Source organism: Strix aluco, chromosome 4, assembly GCF_031877795.1.
Source record: "Strix aluco isolate bStrAlu1 chromosome 4, bStrAlu1.hap1, whole genome shotgun sequence".
In the NCBI taxonomy this organism is placed as follows: Eukaryota; Metazoa; Chordata; class Aves; order Strigiformes; family Strigidae; genus Strix; species Strix aluco.
The window spans coordinates 120548588-120563961 of record NC_133934.1 but is presented as its reverse complement, the minus strand read 5'-3'; the positions used below and the strand labels follow the sequence as shown (position 1 = coordinate 120563961).

Here is a 15374-nt window from a genome sequence, read left to right as displayed (position 1 = left end):
CCCTGTTATCTCCTCCAATGCAATACCTAAAAGGCATAACCATTTGTCACAAAAGAGCTGTACACTACACTGATTTTTTCTGTAATAATCTATTGTCTGAAAAAAAAAGATAATTTGGGGAAGCAGTGAATTTGGTTTTACCACAGTTTAATACAAGAATTTCATGTTCACAGATATATGTAATACAGAGTGTATATACCTGTATAAAACATCTAATCTCGTGTGGCATAAGAAAGCCTGATGAGCAGAAGGATATTTACGCATTTTCCATTTATAACCTGAGAACTATTACCCAGAATGCTTGAATGACATTTTTACAAGTACATACTCTCTAAAATTGTGTATAAAAATGAACTGCAATTTAATGTGAGCCAAATTTGTAAATATATGCTTCTAACATGCAGAATCATATAAGAAATCGTTATGGATTATGCTTAACTTCAGCATACAACTTAACCCTAATTACCATCAGCATGCTTTCATGCCTGCAATTAACAATTTCCATCCTGAATGCAAAGACCTCAAACTGTGATCATAAAGAAATAAAAAAAGCACAGGCCTTCTAATGACTAGGGACTTCCATTTTGTATTAGAAAAGTTCTGAGAAATGATTTTTAAATACTTAGGGTTTTCTTACATCCCAAAATAAGTACATGATCATTCATCTGTCTTACGTGAATAGGGGTAGGAATTCCTTCTGTGTGCTTCAGTGTTCTGTAGTCATTCTACACCAAAGATGGAAGGCAGGTGGGTGCATGTACATATGTAACGCATGCACAGATACTGTTTTTAAAAAATTGCACATTTTAACCACCACAATAGATGTTAAATGAATTCTAGGTGATGAATACAGATAAATTAACAGCCTTTCACCATTACAAAAAGAAAACACGAAACCAAGAAAGTAATACCAAAAGCTACATTAAGCCTTGTAGTGGTTATGCCTTCATGCAAAAAAGAATAAAGGGGAGTACCTATCTGACATATGAAATCCAGTCAAAAGACACATCTGTGGGCACAATTACATTTAAGGTGTGAAATGGACACTGATTTGTTACCATAAGGAAAAAAGGCTGTCAGATCATAGATAGAATCTGGCATATAGCTCTAGCTAAAGATTAGCATGGGTCCTAAAGACAACTAAATAAACAAATAAAATAGTTCTAATTTTTATTTTTATTTCCTTATGTATTCCTAAGAATTCCCTTTCTCAGTATTGACATTTTCATTATTTAATAGCCAGGTTTCAAATACTAAAAGCTGGGAAGGTAGATTTTTAATGTATCTAGTATCTGATCATTATTGTTTTAAAATATAATTTAAAATACAATTAAAATCCCACACCAAAATCTGTAAACTGCTGTAACAAGTCAAGTTCTCCCTAAACTTTTTCATCTGAATATACAGATAGCAGGCAGGATAGCTGAAAACTATGGAATAATGCGTCTGCATACAAGAAAGTAAATCATCTTCCTAAGAGTAAAAGCTACTACAAGACTGGTTCAACCCATACCTACAGGCCCTATCATCTACAAGCACTGCAAATTCCACAAAGATACAGTATACACTAATTTGAGCTTTCTGCATCTCCAATATGTACCTACCAGTTCACTGTTTTGTGACAATAACCAGACTATTCAGGGCTTTTAACCCTAATTTCACTGTTAGTTCCTCCTTAATTAAATGGCAAGGTTCAAGTTCTACATCTGGCAGGTGCTTGTTTCATTTTGTGTTAGCTGCAAATTACAAGTAATTAATTCCCTGCTCAGACCAAGAACACATCTCATTACATCATGAAACGCACCATCTTGAAATACTATGAGCTGCTTTAACTGCTAATCTTCATAATGTGGAAAACTGCCTCAAAAACAATCCTCAAAAGATCACAGGCCTTCCAAGCACAAGAAGAAAATCACCAACAAAGGCAAGAGATGAAAAACAGTCTGCCGAGGGACATGAGTAGTATGTCAAACACTACATAACTGCACCCCTTCCTAACAAGGCAGCCCAGCAACACACACTAGGCAGAAATGGCAAGGATGAATCACCCATGGATGTTTTTCGTATACTTAGAAAGGTGTTTGTAGAAGGACTCGCATAAGAAACACTCTAGTTCGAATATACTGCTGTTAGGGTTTAGTCAGAAATCTCTGACTGAAAGAACAGTCTGAAAAAAAGTCTGAAAGAACACCGGTTACTTTTTTTTTTTAATCTGTTAATTTCTCTTTTTCTGTGAGGCTATTTCTGCTATCACAAGTCATATTCCCATACATAAGGAAATTTATAATCTCTTCTTGTTCGACTTGCCTTCCTTTTAACTAAAACAATCCCTTCCACTCAGGAATTTTATTCCAATACGTCCATCTTTAACCTCACAAAGGATATATATGTTCAGGACTGTAGCTGAACTGCCAGTGCTATCTATCACTCTTTTCATCATACTATATTTGAATCCACACATGAGCCTCTACAGAATAGAAAATCTTGAACTGCACCTGTAAACAGTGTCCTGTTGGAGGTCAGACTTAAGGTATGCTTGCTGACCCAGTTCTATAAATAAGAACACTGCTGCGCTTCAGTGCTGCCTCAGGTTTCCAACTACATGATCTCAGAAAGCCTCTTCACAATTTAGCACACATGTACATAAGCTACCTTAAAAATAATGCAGTAAAAACAATTAGTGGCACATACCAGAGGCTGTAAAAGCAGGTAGGAAGATGGAGCTGAAGGTGACTAGCAACCAACATTAAGCTATGCAGAGGTCTTTTAAAACACAGGTGTTTGAAAAAAGAATTAACCCCTTGGAGTCACTTATTCTATCAACTTCCAGCCAGTGAGCATCTGAATTTAAAAAAAAAAAAAAAAAAAAAAAAAATCTTACTGTGCTGCTTCTGCCAGCCTTCAACTCAGAGCTAATCCTGAATGCAGATGTCTGCCCTACCACTTGGTTTAAAATGAAGGTATGCAAGGTAAATACTATTAAAAGGACATTTGTAGTCTAACGTCAAGGGCACGTAGCCTAATAAAAGCTTAGAATCACGTTGGTAATTTGACCTACAATCTTAACACCACAAGACGTCTGTGTTGGTAAGCAAACGGGACAAACACTGATCATTTGTAAAGGTTTAGCATTTATAAAGGTAAAGCCACACATTTGTGAAGAAATGCACAATAAGCATAGGATAGCTTGACCAAAAAGTGTAAAACACCAAAAAACGTGAATACTGGCAGAGACTTTCACCAGACTAACATGGCTGTTGCTTTTCTAAAGACTGCCAGGTGCAGCCCACTCTCCACACCGTGTCGGTGGGAAGAGGCTGCACGGCCGTATGTTCTCCCCCTACATCACAACAGCACCCACCTCTGAAAACCACTGCGTCACAGACTCTAGGAAACCCCAATGGCTATCAGTAAGTCTATGTTTAAGTGAATAATATCAATGCCTATCAATAAACTATGTTCAAGTGAAGAGGATTATGTACTTGTTTAGCTGAAAAATAAAGCCACTGTACAATTGCCTTGATAAATCTTGGTATTTTTTAACATCTCAGTCTGCTATAAAAAAAGAATCATACCTTTCAGGGGAAATCTTTGGAAGATTAAAAGATTACTAAGAAGAAAAGCAAGCTAACAAATTATATTTGCTAACAAAAAATATGATGGCAAAAATAGCTCCTATAAAACCTGTAGCAAGGGTGATGCTGACAATTCTCTTTGAGAAAGCAGAAGCTAAGATTTGCACTGCTGTGCAAATCCTTTTATTTAGATTTCTATAGCACACTACATCAACACTGATGAAGCATATACTGTTTCTTAGCAATCATATCTGCATTCCTATAAGTATCAATCTTAACACTATTTTGAATTTGCACATTTCAAGGATAACTGCCAAAAAAGCCTTCAGTCATTTTAGCCTTCATCCTTCTGTAGCAAGTAAACTACTTTCATTAAAATTATGACTTCCTGCTGAAACCATTAATTCAGTAAAAAACCCTTATACAGTATAAAAGTATTCAGTGGCATAAGAGCATCCTGTAACTGCAGATTATTCTTCCTCTTAAAGAAAAGGTTATTACGGTGTCAATCCCCTGACAGTACTCTACTGAATAAACTACTAGCTAGTGTTTCAATAATCATGATACAGTCAAATCTTTATCTTTTTAAATGCAGACAATCCAGGTTACCTGTCAATCTATTTCCAAAATCTCTTTTAGATTCAATCATATCTGGAATTCCATAATGCTGCAGAGCATGGTCAAACCCCACCTTGCTCCTCCTGCTCACATACTGCAGCAGACAGATCCTCTGATGATATGGCTACCCCCATTATTTGGATAAAAGGAATCAAGGGAAAGTATCCTCTTTCTAGCATATCTAAGCCACTACATTTTACCTTTCTGAAGTACTAAAAATATACAGCGATTAAAACACAGAATAGTGACGTATCCTAAAATCACAGTGGATTATTCTTCCTCTGAGAAGTGGCATCTGTTTGGATCCTACCATCACTCTGCCTGTATCATAAGCATGTATGAGAAAAATCTATTCTCTGTATACATTCCCAAGCCCTTCTAACATCTCAGGTTTCAAATGAAGCTGGATGGAAATAAGATCCTTCGATGCATTTGTTATCACATCAAAGATTACTCTTCGTCAAAGCTGAAGCAAGTGCAAGAGAAATCTGACAGGCGTGCGTCTAACGCAGTTTACCAGACCCAGTCAGGAGTCTAGAGGAACTACACTAAAAGCCGTACTTTCAAGAAGGTACATGCTTATTAACTCTTTGTTAATCAAGGTTACTATCATCTGTTACAGGTTGGTGGTACATACCTTCCTTACTCTAAATCTAAAACAACATTCTTACTAACTATCCTCAGACCTGGGGCAAGACCAAAACCCCATTCTGTCCCAGAATAGTAAAACTGAATACAAATCTCTTCCACTGTTAGGCAGCCTTGGGCAAAGAGCTCTAATGCCAATTCGTTAATTTTGGTTATGTCCAGCAATTTCTGTGATTTGCAGTCTGTCTGTCTTCAGTCTCCTACCACTTGGAGCAAGGGAGTTGTCTCTTTTTTTTTTTTTTGTACTACTGCTGTGTCAACAGCAAACAGCGTCTGCTGATCTTCAAAGCTAGCACTTCCTCAGTTTCTTGTGAGCACTAATAAACACTTCCAAGCAGCCACCAATGGACCTCAAGAAAGCAGAGCATTTTGTCTGTTCGCTAAAACACTGACACGACATACCAGTCTGGGTCACACAGGATTTGCCTTGTGCTTATGACCAAAAGCCCATCTCAATGGATCATTTCAACAAAATGATCGTGACTCTATTAAGTGTGGTTACATAAAGACAGAACAAACACTTAAATGCATCAGAAGGCAGAAGCTGAATAATTTAAAAAGCCATTATATTTACCCTTAGTTATCAAAAATGGTTGTCACAATCACACATCAGGAAAAATCAAGGCTAATTATTCAAGACAATTGTAGTTTAGTATTTTGTTGTTACGAAGACATGCTTCATAAATTACCTACTTTAAGTGGACTGAAAGGAAACTTTGACTGTGTTTTTAAAGAAATACTGTCAAGACAGTTTGAGTTACAAATCCATCATCATTATCAAATTCCACAAATTTTACCCTCAGTGTTCCAAGGATCTGCATTTATTTCTGTGTGGAAATGGCATGTGGCTCTCCATGGACTTGCCAACTTGTGCAACCATGACTTCAGTGTATCTTGAGTCTCGGTAAGACATTTTTAACAGTGATTCTAGGTGGTAAGAGCATCTCAGACTGGAGTAGAGAGGTACAGTAACATTGAAGTATTTTGAAAGTTACTTGTCTTGCAATTTTAAGCTGTCAGTAGCATAGACAACATTTTTTGAGCTTGATTCCAGTTCTTTCATTTTGCACTGTTATTTTTGGACAAGAACTGCTTTATTGACTAATCAAAGTAAGCATCCATTTATATATCTATTTATCTTAACTCTAAATAGCACTTAGGTAAAAGCAAAGGAATGCTACCATCAATTCAGACTTCCATAATACATTAAAAACCCCATCAGCTTCCACTTACTAACATCAGAACTATAATCTTAACCAAATCTACTTTTTATGGCATACCTACAACTATTAAAAAAATGCATGCAGGAAGGGCAGAGAAGGCCACATCTTGATTCATATTATTGGATCTATGTGGGAAGCTTTGCTGACAATTTACTGTGAGCACAGATTATGATGCTTTTACACATGTTGCTTGAGGACACTGAAGAGAAGGGTTATTTAAACCAAAATGAGAAACCCAGCAATTTCTTCTGCAGACATAAAAGGAACATCCACTAATACTGCTTCAGCACACATTACCCTTTAGGTTTAACAAATCCTTCAAACTTGTTTTGAAGCTATCTAATAGTTTACATTAAGATGTACAAACCACAGGGTCTACCTTCAAGCTTTAGAGAAAATAGCCTTCCCCTGCTTATCCTTCCATTAAAAAAAGAAAAATTAAATACAAAACCAGTAACTTAATTCTTTCAAAATGACTACAGAAAAAGTTGCACAAATTGTTCAGGCATTGTCCTTAATATTGAGAAGGAATTAATTCCACCCCGTTAAATATTAAAATTGATACTTTTGATGGCAATCACCAATTATCAAACAGATGAATAGTTTTTTTTACACCTTACAAATTTCAGTTCACAGAAAGCACAGCAAATGATGCAATCATCTAGAAAAACAACCTCGTACCATTCACTGTTTCTTACCTACTACAGCAGAGAGCTGATTTTGCTGTAAGGTTGAAAATAATTTCCTTGTTAGGCATTCCATAATTTGCAGGGTTTACTCAGATGGTCTGAACTCTACTGGGCCAGGAGGTATGGAGCAGTACAGCCAAGCACTAACCCAGCATTTGACAAAGGCACCTTAACATTCTGTGAACTCACACCTGAGGATCAAGCCATAGTTTTAGCCCCCTTCTCCCGTGATCTTTTACATTCATGGGTTATCTTAGCTAGTGCTGGGCACTGGGTGCTCCTCTGGGACTCCTGAAATACTGGCTGTGGTTAACAACACCAGCATGACAGTTCCCACCATCCTGCTGCAGTACACCACTCTTCTGGTGCACTGACACAGAACAAGACCACACATTAACTGGAAAATAGACACCAAAAAAGTAAAAAATTACAGTTTTAGTACTATTTTTTAAACCATCTCTCTTGGATGAATTGTTTTGAAAGCATCCCCCTACTGAGGATGGCAGAACAGTCAATTCCTAAAACAACTGTGCCATTAAAAGCAACATGTCATGCACTTCCAAGTATTGCTCCATGTGCAGCCAGACTACAGGCCAAGAGAAAAAAAAGGAGAAGACAAAAACAAAAAGTCAGCAAGCATATTTCCAGGCCACTTGTTAACACAACAACTGGGTGGGGATCAAGATTCAGTGGCCACACAAACTACAAGCAGGCACTGTAATTCAAACCCCACTGACTGCTGCTTTCAAAAATATGCTGTGCATCTTTGCTCTCTACCTGCATTCCGCACAAACTTAGAAATTTTTTCTAAGTTAAACGATGTATTTTAACAGCAATAGTTGAAGTGTGCTCCAAAATCAACACACAGCACATATAATTTTAACTTAAAAGTACTGTGAGAGAAATTGATACCGAGTAAGGAAGACTTGAAAGCAGAGTAACTGAATCATTAATCTGCCTTTATCTCTTTTCTGAACAATTGAAAGGAGATGCAAGTCACAGCAAATTACTGGGACACTGAGTCAAAGTCACCCTATGGTGCAACTCTTGCCTTTTCAAAAGGTATAGGATGGGTAACAAATCTTTGAACAATGAGGGCATCTGGCTAAAACACCTATCAGTACCATAACAAAACAATACCTCTCATCTCTGCACGATTTCTTAAACCCCCAGGAATGCCCAGCAAGCACCAGCATTCTGTGTTCCACAATGCTCCCAGACAAGAACCCTACAGAGCAGTTTTATCACATCCTCTCTGTTAATTCTGCCTTAAAGTAGGATAGCAATCAGGTTCGCACACCAAACCTTCCCAACATATACCACTCCTCAAAATTAACATATCTTCCTGAGGAGTCATTCATTCATACCTCTAGTAAGACCTCTAGGTCACTATTATTTGTGCGAGCACACTGCCAAACATCATCATGACTCCTGCACTCCTCCATATTTCAATAGTAATATTCATTATACTGAATGCAACTGGGCTACAGCCAGGGAAATGGCAAATATAAACAATAGCGCATTCTTATATCTTCCACACATTATTGTCTTCTATGTACAGAGGAATTTGGAGACAGAAATGGCTGCTGAATTATCTGGTCTGGCTTCCTGCAAACACAGGACCAGGAGCATTCACTCACTAAGGCTATGTATGGTGGGAGATAGCAACCTGGCAATGCTCCTCATGCAGCCATACATTTCATTCACATCCTCCATCATTTCAGCACAAACACTCCCATCCATAATAAATCAAATCAAACATATGCACCTTTTACTGGATTATTTTTCAGTCACAGGTGAGGGAACAGAAAAAGAAAAGGTCCAGGACACAAACACAGCCAAAATACATTTATTTGCCAATGCTGCTGTGCAGCAAGCTGTGTTAACAGAATGAGGATATGGAACAAGATTCAGGAGTGTGGAACTACATAAACCAGCATTGACTCACAAAAAGTTCAACTATATCCTTAGAGATTGAGTATATATTCCTGTTCTGTCAGCAGAAACATTTTAGGAGGTTTTTGTCCTCCTAGCTCAAACCTGTAACCTCTCCTATATCCTCACGGATTACCATCCCACTAGCTGCATTATGCTGACTAGAGACAGCTACCCTCTACACTGAGGTGAGGGGGGGAGGAATCCCACTTTTTTAACCAATCCTCATCCCTCTAAACACACACTAAATATGGGAGGGGAGGGGCGAGCAGGGAGGAACATCCAGTTTAAGCACATGAACAAATGAAACGTTAAAGGTGAGGGTACAGTAAAATCTACTCATGGCAAAGACAAGAAGGATGAGGGAGTGACAGCAGTCTCTCCGAAATGGAAGCTGCCCAAGCTGGAAGAGAAACATACAGCTGTGACTTTCCTACACTATTCAGCCTGACGTTGTCTGATAAAGGAACATCCATAAAAGCACTCAATCTTAAACACAATATTCTATTCGGGGAAAAAAAAAAAAAAAAAAAAAAAAGGCAGAGCTACCCTCGACACAGAACCCCCCTCCTCTTCTAGTCCATAACCTGTATGACATGCTTTGCAAATCATTCAACTAATGTCAGCTGGAAGGAGCTAACTCAAGACATACTGCAGGAATGCAGTTACTGCAATCCCTTAAAAAGTTTGAAACCACCACCCTCTACACTGTGGAATGGCACACACACACACACAAATAATAGCACATGGCAAGTAATCTTAATTTTTTGTTAACATTCTACTTGTGCTGTCTCCAGACAAAGCACAATATTAGAACAGCATAAAATATTAGTAGTAATACACTGCCAAAAGGGATAGCAGCACAGGATTTAAGAAACAGTTTTTGAATATAACATCAGGTTTTGTATGTAATGCAAATAATTCCAAAAAAATGTAAGTAGTCCTTTAAAAAGACTGATTTTTCAATACAACTCTTTAAGCAGTACCAAAAAGTTCAGCTTCATGTCAGACATTTCTTGACCTTCTGAATATTAATTAGTGCAACATTAACTTTTTAAATGGTTTACTGGGGTACATCACATAATGAGTATAATTAAGGAAGCCAGTACTACTGACTAGGCTGGTTACACATCCTTTGCTCTATTCACTCCAAAATTTAATAAAATCAGCTCTAGTTCTGATATAACCCCAGAAACACAATCTTAATACGATGAATGGGTTTTATGGCAGATATTTACAAAAGAACCAAAATAGGAAACTGCTCACTTTTAAGTCTACCCGCAAAAGATATTTTACTACTTTTACCCATAAGCAAGACCTGATATTGAGAAACCATGTAAAAAATCTGTACATCTGAGTAGACAACAGAGGGAAAGCATATTTGGAATAGAAGATGGCATGATCCCATGCCCTCCCTAATTTTGAGCAAGAAAGATGACTAACAATAACTGACAACATACATTCAATTTAATTCCACATACATGTCAAAACACAGCTGTCAGAGTAAAGGTTGTTTCTGTGCACTAAAAAGAGTTAAATAGCAGAGTCCATGGGAGATAAACTGGATTCAAAGAAACAAACAGTAATTAAAATCAACACACAGATACTATTACTTGTATCTGGTTTCTTAGTTAACTGAATCTGAAGAAACTGTCAACTACCAGAGATTAATTTTCTTTATACATTATAAGAAATTAGCATATCTAGTGTTAACTGTGCTTTAGTGTTCATCCTCTGAGAATAACTCCTTTGTTCACGTTTCCAAATATATTATGGGCACTGGAAGCATACATTCTCAGTACTGGAAGCATACATTCCCAGACCTCATACTTGCCTATTCACTATGGCCTGTCATTATTAAATATATTAATTGTCTAGCACAAAAAAAAAACCCAAGTATAGTGTCATCTTAAGCCTGATGCCTGCAAAGCACCTCACACAAAACCCTATGGAAATAATTCCTCCATCACCGAAAGCATCTGTAATTCTGGCTCTGACCCTCTAACAAAGTGCTCAATTTAAATCCCATAAAATGAAGGCAACAAAAGCATCTCACCTTTTTCTGGTCAGACGTTTATCGATCAAGTAATTTTTCAAAGAAACCACACTTATTTCTACAACCTGCCTTCAGAAAGGAAAATGCACTAAAAAAATTACTGGGAAAGCCTTAATACCTCAAAAATATCTGAAGTGACTCAGGATATAACTATTATGATCAGTTCTATTTCGAAGTCAAAGAGGTTTCTTTTCAGAATGAACAATATGTCTTTGACTGATATTTGATTACCACGAAGTATCTATTGGGTATTATACATGTCATGCTTTTGTTTTAAGGAAAAGGGGACTTAACATTGAAAAGAAACCTTTTTTCTAAACTTTAGTCAAGATAAATATGATGTTATTATAAAACAATTAAAAAATACTTTGGAAACACAATGTATTATACAGGCTGGATTAAGAGAAACACCTGTGACCAGCCACTTCATTGCAACAATGATGGAATTGGCCCATTTTTACGATAGTTAGGTCATACTGAACAACACCCTGGAGGCAGACAGACAAGAGGTGTTTATTTAAGTAGACCTTGCATGCTTGTCCCCCATCACTATCTGCTACTATGCTCTTCAACATTAAATACAGAAGCATATTTAGCTTGTTATTAATTTACCCGAATTTCCTTACTTTCCACTCCCTCTTATAAAAAACATTCTTTTAACAAGTATTTGTACACTGAATTAAGTTTTAAAATAATCATGAGCTGTGCATCTGAAGAGATGTTATTAATCCCGGAATAAATCCAATTGCACGTCTGCCAGAGAAGCCAAACAGAGAAAGAGATGACAGAGTAACTGCACAAGCTCACATCTCAAGAGAAACAGAAGCTGCATTAAATGGACTCAGAACTGAGTATGATGCTACAATATTTCCCCAAACTCCCAATTAAATAAGGGGCATATGTAGGTGTGTATACACAAATAGATCTACATATATAGATATACAGAGAGATATACATACTGCATAGGAGTAGCACACAAGTAAGGGTTTTCTGCCATTATCATGGCAAGTTCTTCATAAACAGAGGAAGCAGCAATTGCTCTTATATGCTTTAAGTGTCTGTATTGATTCTTATATGTCCAAAACATTCAGAAGATTGTATTCTCAACTCCTATAAATTTAATTAATAATTTTGTATGCAATTCCTCTTTTGTCAAACACAAACCTTTTTAAAAATCAGTTTCCATTAATAAGGCACTGTTAGCACATCACAGTAATTTGACAAACAGTAAATGAGGCTATTTCATGAGACATTTGGAGGGTAACTTTATCCTCTTTTTAAATTACATATGATAGCATGTTTTCTTTGATTACAAAAGTGAAAGGAATCTAAGCTCAAATTGCTGTTAGAATTTCTGATTACTGGAATTGTCCAGTACCATCATCATCCTTTGGAAACGGAAAGGTTGCCAAACTTTAACTGCAACATGATGCAGAAATGATACTGCATTGTTGTGTGAGTTTCAGAACTGACAATTTGAATTCCCTGTATTTACCCACATGGTTCTGCATCATATAGAACGCATGTCTAAATGGAGCTACTGGGGGTCTCTGTTGTAATTTCACAAAAAGCTCCTCTTAAACCATGTGTTCACAAAAATAATCGTGCAAGTGACTTATAAAATACAAGGTCTTCTGCTCAGAATCACCAGATGGATCAGCTTTCTCTCTGCTGCCAGTAAATGCTGAATGTGTTACTTTCAATTGTATCTATAATCCTAGGGTTATAATATCCTCTATCGTGTTTCGCTGAAGCTTTGGAATTCATAATCAATTAAAATAAAGCTATTTTCCAAAACAGTTTGAAATCAATTGTGCATTCAAAAAGGTTGTTTTTAGCATTGTTGGGGGTTTTTTTGGTTGGTTTTGGTTTTTTGTTGGTTTTTTAATTAAAATGCTAAACTGTCTAAATCTCGAAGGTTCCTTTTTAGCTTCCAATGCACACCCTTTGGGCATAAGTTTCCTATTTAAGTGAAGTGCAAATACAAAAGTGGAAGTGAAAGAGACAATTACTTCCCAGAGTAATTGTTACTGAACCGTCTGCCAACTGCAAGAATGCTAAAATTACATTTTAATAGCCTTCATTTTATGTATTTTTTATGTATAACTGTGAAAGTATTTTATATCATGAATGACATTTACTCACCATTTTGCTTTTCAAAGCAAACTATGAAAACAAACTTTCACTTTTTTCTAGCTATTTTTATTTTCTGATTCCATGAGCAGTACTGAGTACTGCTGCTACATTTAGATCATATATACTAATGGAAATCATTAACGAGGAAAAAAAAAAAAAAAGAGTAAGAGCACCATCATTGATTGATTCAGTAGCCTTCAAAGAGCCAGGCGATAGCATTACACTGGGTGATGCTGCTTTGGTCAGTAAAATATTCTCCAATATGCTTAGAACACAGAATTCAATAAGAAGCCAAAAAGTTCCTTCTAGTGATTACAGACAACTGCTATGCAGATCTACAAATCAGGCATCTTGTTACCTAAAAATATTAGAAACACGAAGCCAGAATGAGTAAGATTTTAAAGTGTCTAATTAATCTCTGCCCTAAAGATACAGTTATCAATTAAGTCAGCTACGCGTTCATGTAATTTTGTTAGAATAACGTGCTCCTAATCAATGCTTTTCTGCATTTCTTATTTTAGAAGTGTAGAAATCTGGCCAAGACCTAGGTCTACGGATCGCCTCCGACGACAGCACGGTGGGTGACCTACAATACATAAATTCGGTCACTATTTACAAAACCCAAGAGAGAGCTGTCCTCGCCTCTCTCACCATTTCTGAATTAGCAACAGAATAAATCACCTAAGCTAAGTACGTGAAGTAAAAACAAAGCGCCGCACGCCCCACGGAGACGATCTGAGCCCGACGGAGGGGCGAGGCCGGCAGCCTCCCTCAGCCCCGGCTCTGCCCGGGGTCCCTCCCAGGGCGGCGCCCGGCCCGAGTCGCAGCACCGAAGGGAGCCAGGAGAGGAAAAGGGGACAAAGCCGAGGCTATCCCCATCCCCGCCGGGGGGGTCCCTGCTTCCCTCAGCCCAGCGGTGACCGTAACTGACAGAGCTGTACACAAAACACCGAAAAACAACCTCGCTCCCCACTCACTCCCCCCCAAAAAAGCCACCCCACCCCACCTCGCAGAGAAGGAGCTCGCTGTCAGCGGCGCTGCGGAGGGACCAGCCGGCCCGCGCAGCCTTTTGTTGTTTGCGTAACGGGAGATAAAAAGGCAAAAAAGATTAACCACCACCACCCCTCGGCTTCCCCCCCCTCGCCGCCCCCCGGCAGGGCCGCCCCCGGGCGCGGGCAGCTCCCTCGGCTCACCGCTCGGTGCTGCAGGCTCAGGCGATGTGCGCAGCGCTCGCAGAGGCGGCGGGGGCCGCGCAGCCCGAGGCGGGGGGGGGGGGGTGGGGGGGTGGGGAGGAGGCGACCGGAGGAGGATGTCAGCGATGGGCGGGCGGAAGGGAGGAAGGAAAAGGGTTTTTTGGGGGGTGGGGGAGGAGAGGACCGAAGAGAGGGAAGGAAGGAAGCGGGTCAGCACCACGGCGCCCTCAGTGCCTCCCCCGACGTGCGGACAGGCCCGGCCCGGCCCGCCCCGGCGGCCGCGGTGGTCGGCGCTCGGCCCAGCCCCGGAGGAGCGGGCGCTGACAGCTGCAAGCAGCCACCACCGCCCCGGCTGCTGCTGCTGCTGCCGCCACCGCCCCTGCGCCCGCCCCGCACTCCCTTCCCACCCGCCCGCCGCCCCGCCCAACATGGCGGCTCCCCCTTCTTCTCCCACAGGCCTCCGCGCGCCCTCCTTTCCCACCGCCCCCCCCCCACCCATGGCGTCATCCCGACCCTCGGAGGGGAGAGGGACGCGCGGGGTGGGGGTGAGCGCAACACCCCCTCCCCTCCCCTCCCCGGCCCGGCCTCCCTCCCTCCCTCAGCGCGCACCCGGCCGGCCCCGGGAGGGAGAGGAGGGAGGCTGGTGAAGGCCTTCGGGGGTTCAGGTGCGGGGCCCCACACTGGCATCCCCGAGGCTGCCGGGGGAGGCGGGCGGGGCCCTGCTAAACCTCGCTAAGGCCTTGTTTGCTTGAAGCGTGTGCCCGTGGAGGGCAAACCCCGGCGCTCCTCAAGGCGCCCTCCCTCCCCTCTCACGCAGGGGGTTTCGCTCCAAAGCGGGGTGCCGCCGCACCTGCTTTTCGTGTTGGTTGTTCGGAGTGTCCTGGGAGGAAGGTCAGCGTTTTGCTTCTGTGAAGCAGGCTGACAGCAGGCAGAGGTGATGCTCCCGTCTCAGCGGAACACCGCTGGGACAAACGCACACGAAGAGCTCTACAGTGTGCAGCTGGCTCATGGTGCAAGTCACATGGGGGAAACAGGCTGAAGAACAAATTCTGTGGTGGAAGCTGGGTCCCCCCCTTGAGGCTAATCATGTGCTAATATGTTTCAATGCCCTTGTCTTTGTTCCACCTTGCCCTAAGTGAAAGATCCCTACTCTTCTACAGGTTTACACATAAAAAGAAAGACTTCCATTGGAACTCGGGTGGCGCTTGTCGCAAGAACCATTTCTTTGCCGCTTCCAATTTCATTCCCACTTTTGCTAGAGAAGAATGAATGGTCACGGTATTTTCTTCATGTTGCTTTAT

General features: G+C 40.3%; 1 protein-coding gene across 9 annotated transcripts in view; it reads right to left on the bottom strand.

Annotated features, from left to right (window-relative positions):
- KLC1 (kinesin light chain 1) overlaps nt 1–15374 on the bottom strand; it is a 53630-nt gene that overhangs the window by 34042 nt on the left and 4214 nt on the right. For 2 of the 9 annotated variants that reach the window (XM_074825222.1, XM_074825226.1), the window contains exon 1: nt 14074–14432. The exons of 1 other annotated variant lie outside the window; for it this stretch is intronic. The gene's annotated coding sequence lies outside the window, so the exon portion shown is untranslated. Of the gene's footprint in view, nt 1–2691; nt 2846–14073; nt 14433–14923; nt 15082–15374 lie in introns of those variants that run through there. 6 more of the 9 variants (XM_074825225.1, XM_074825229.1, XM_074825227.1 and 3 more) reach the window with 6 other exon arrangements.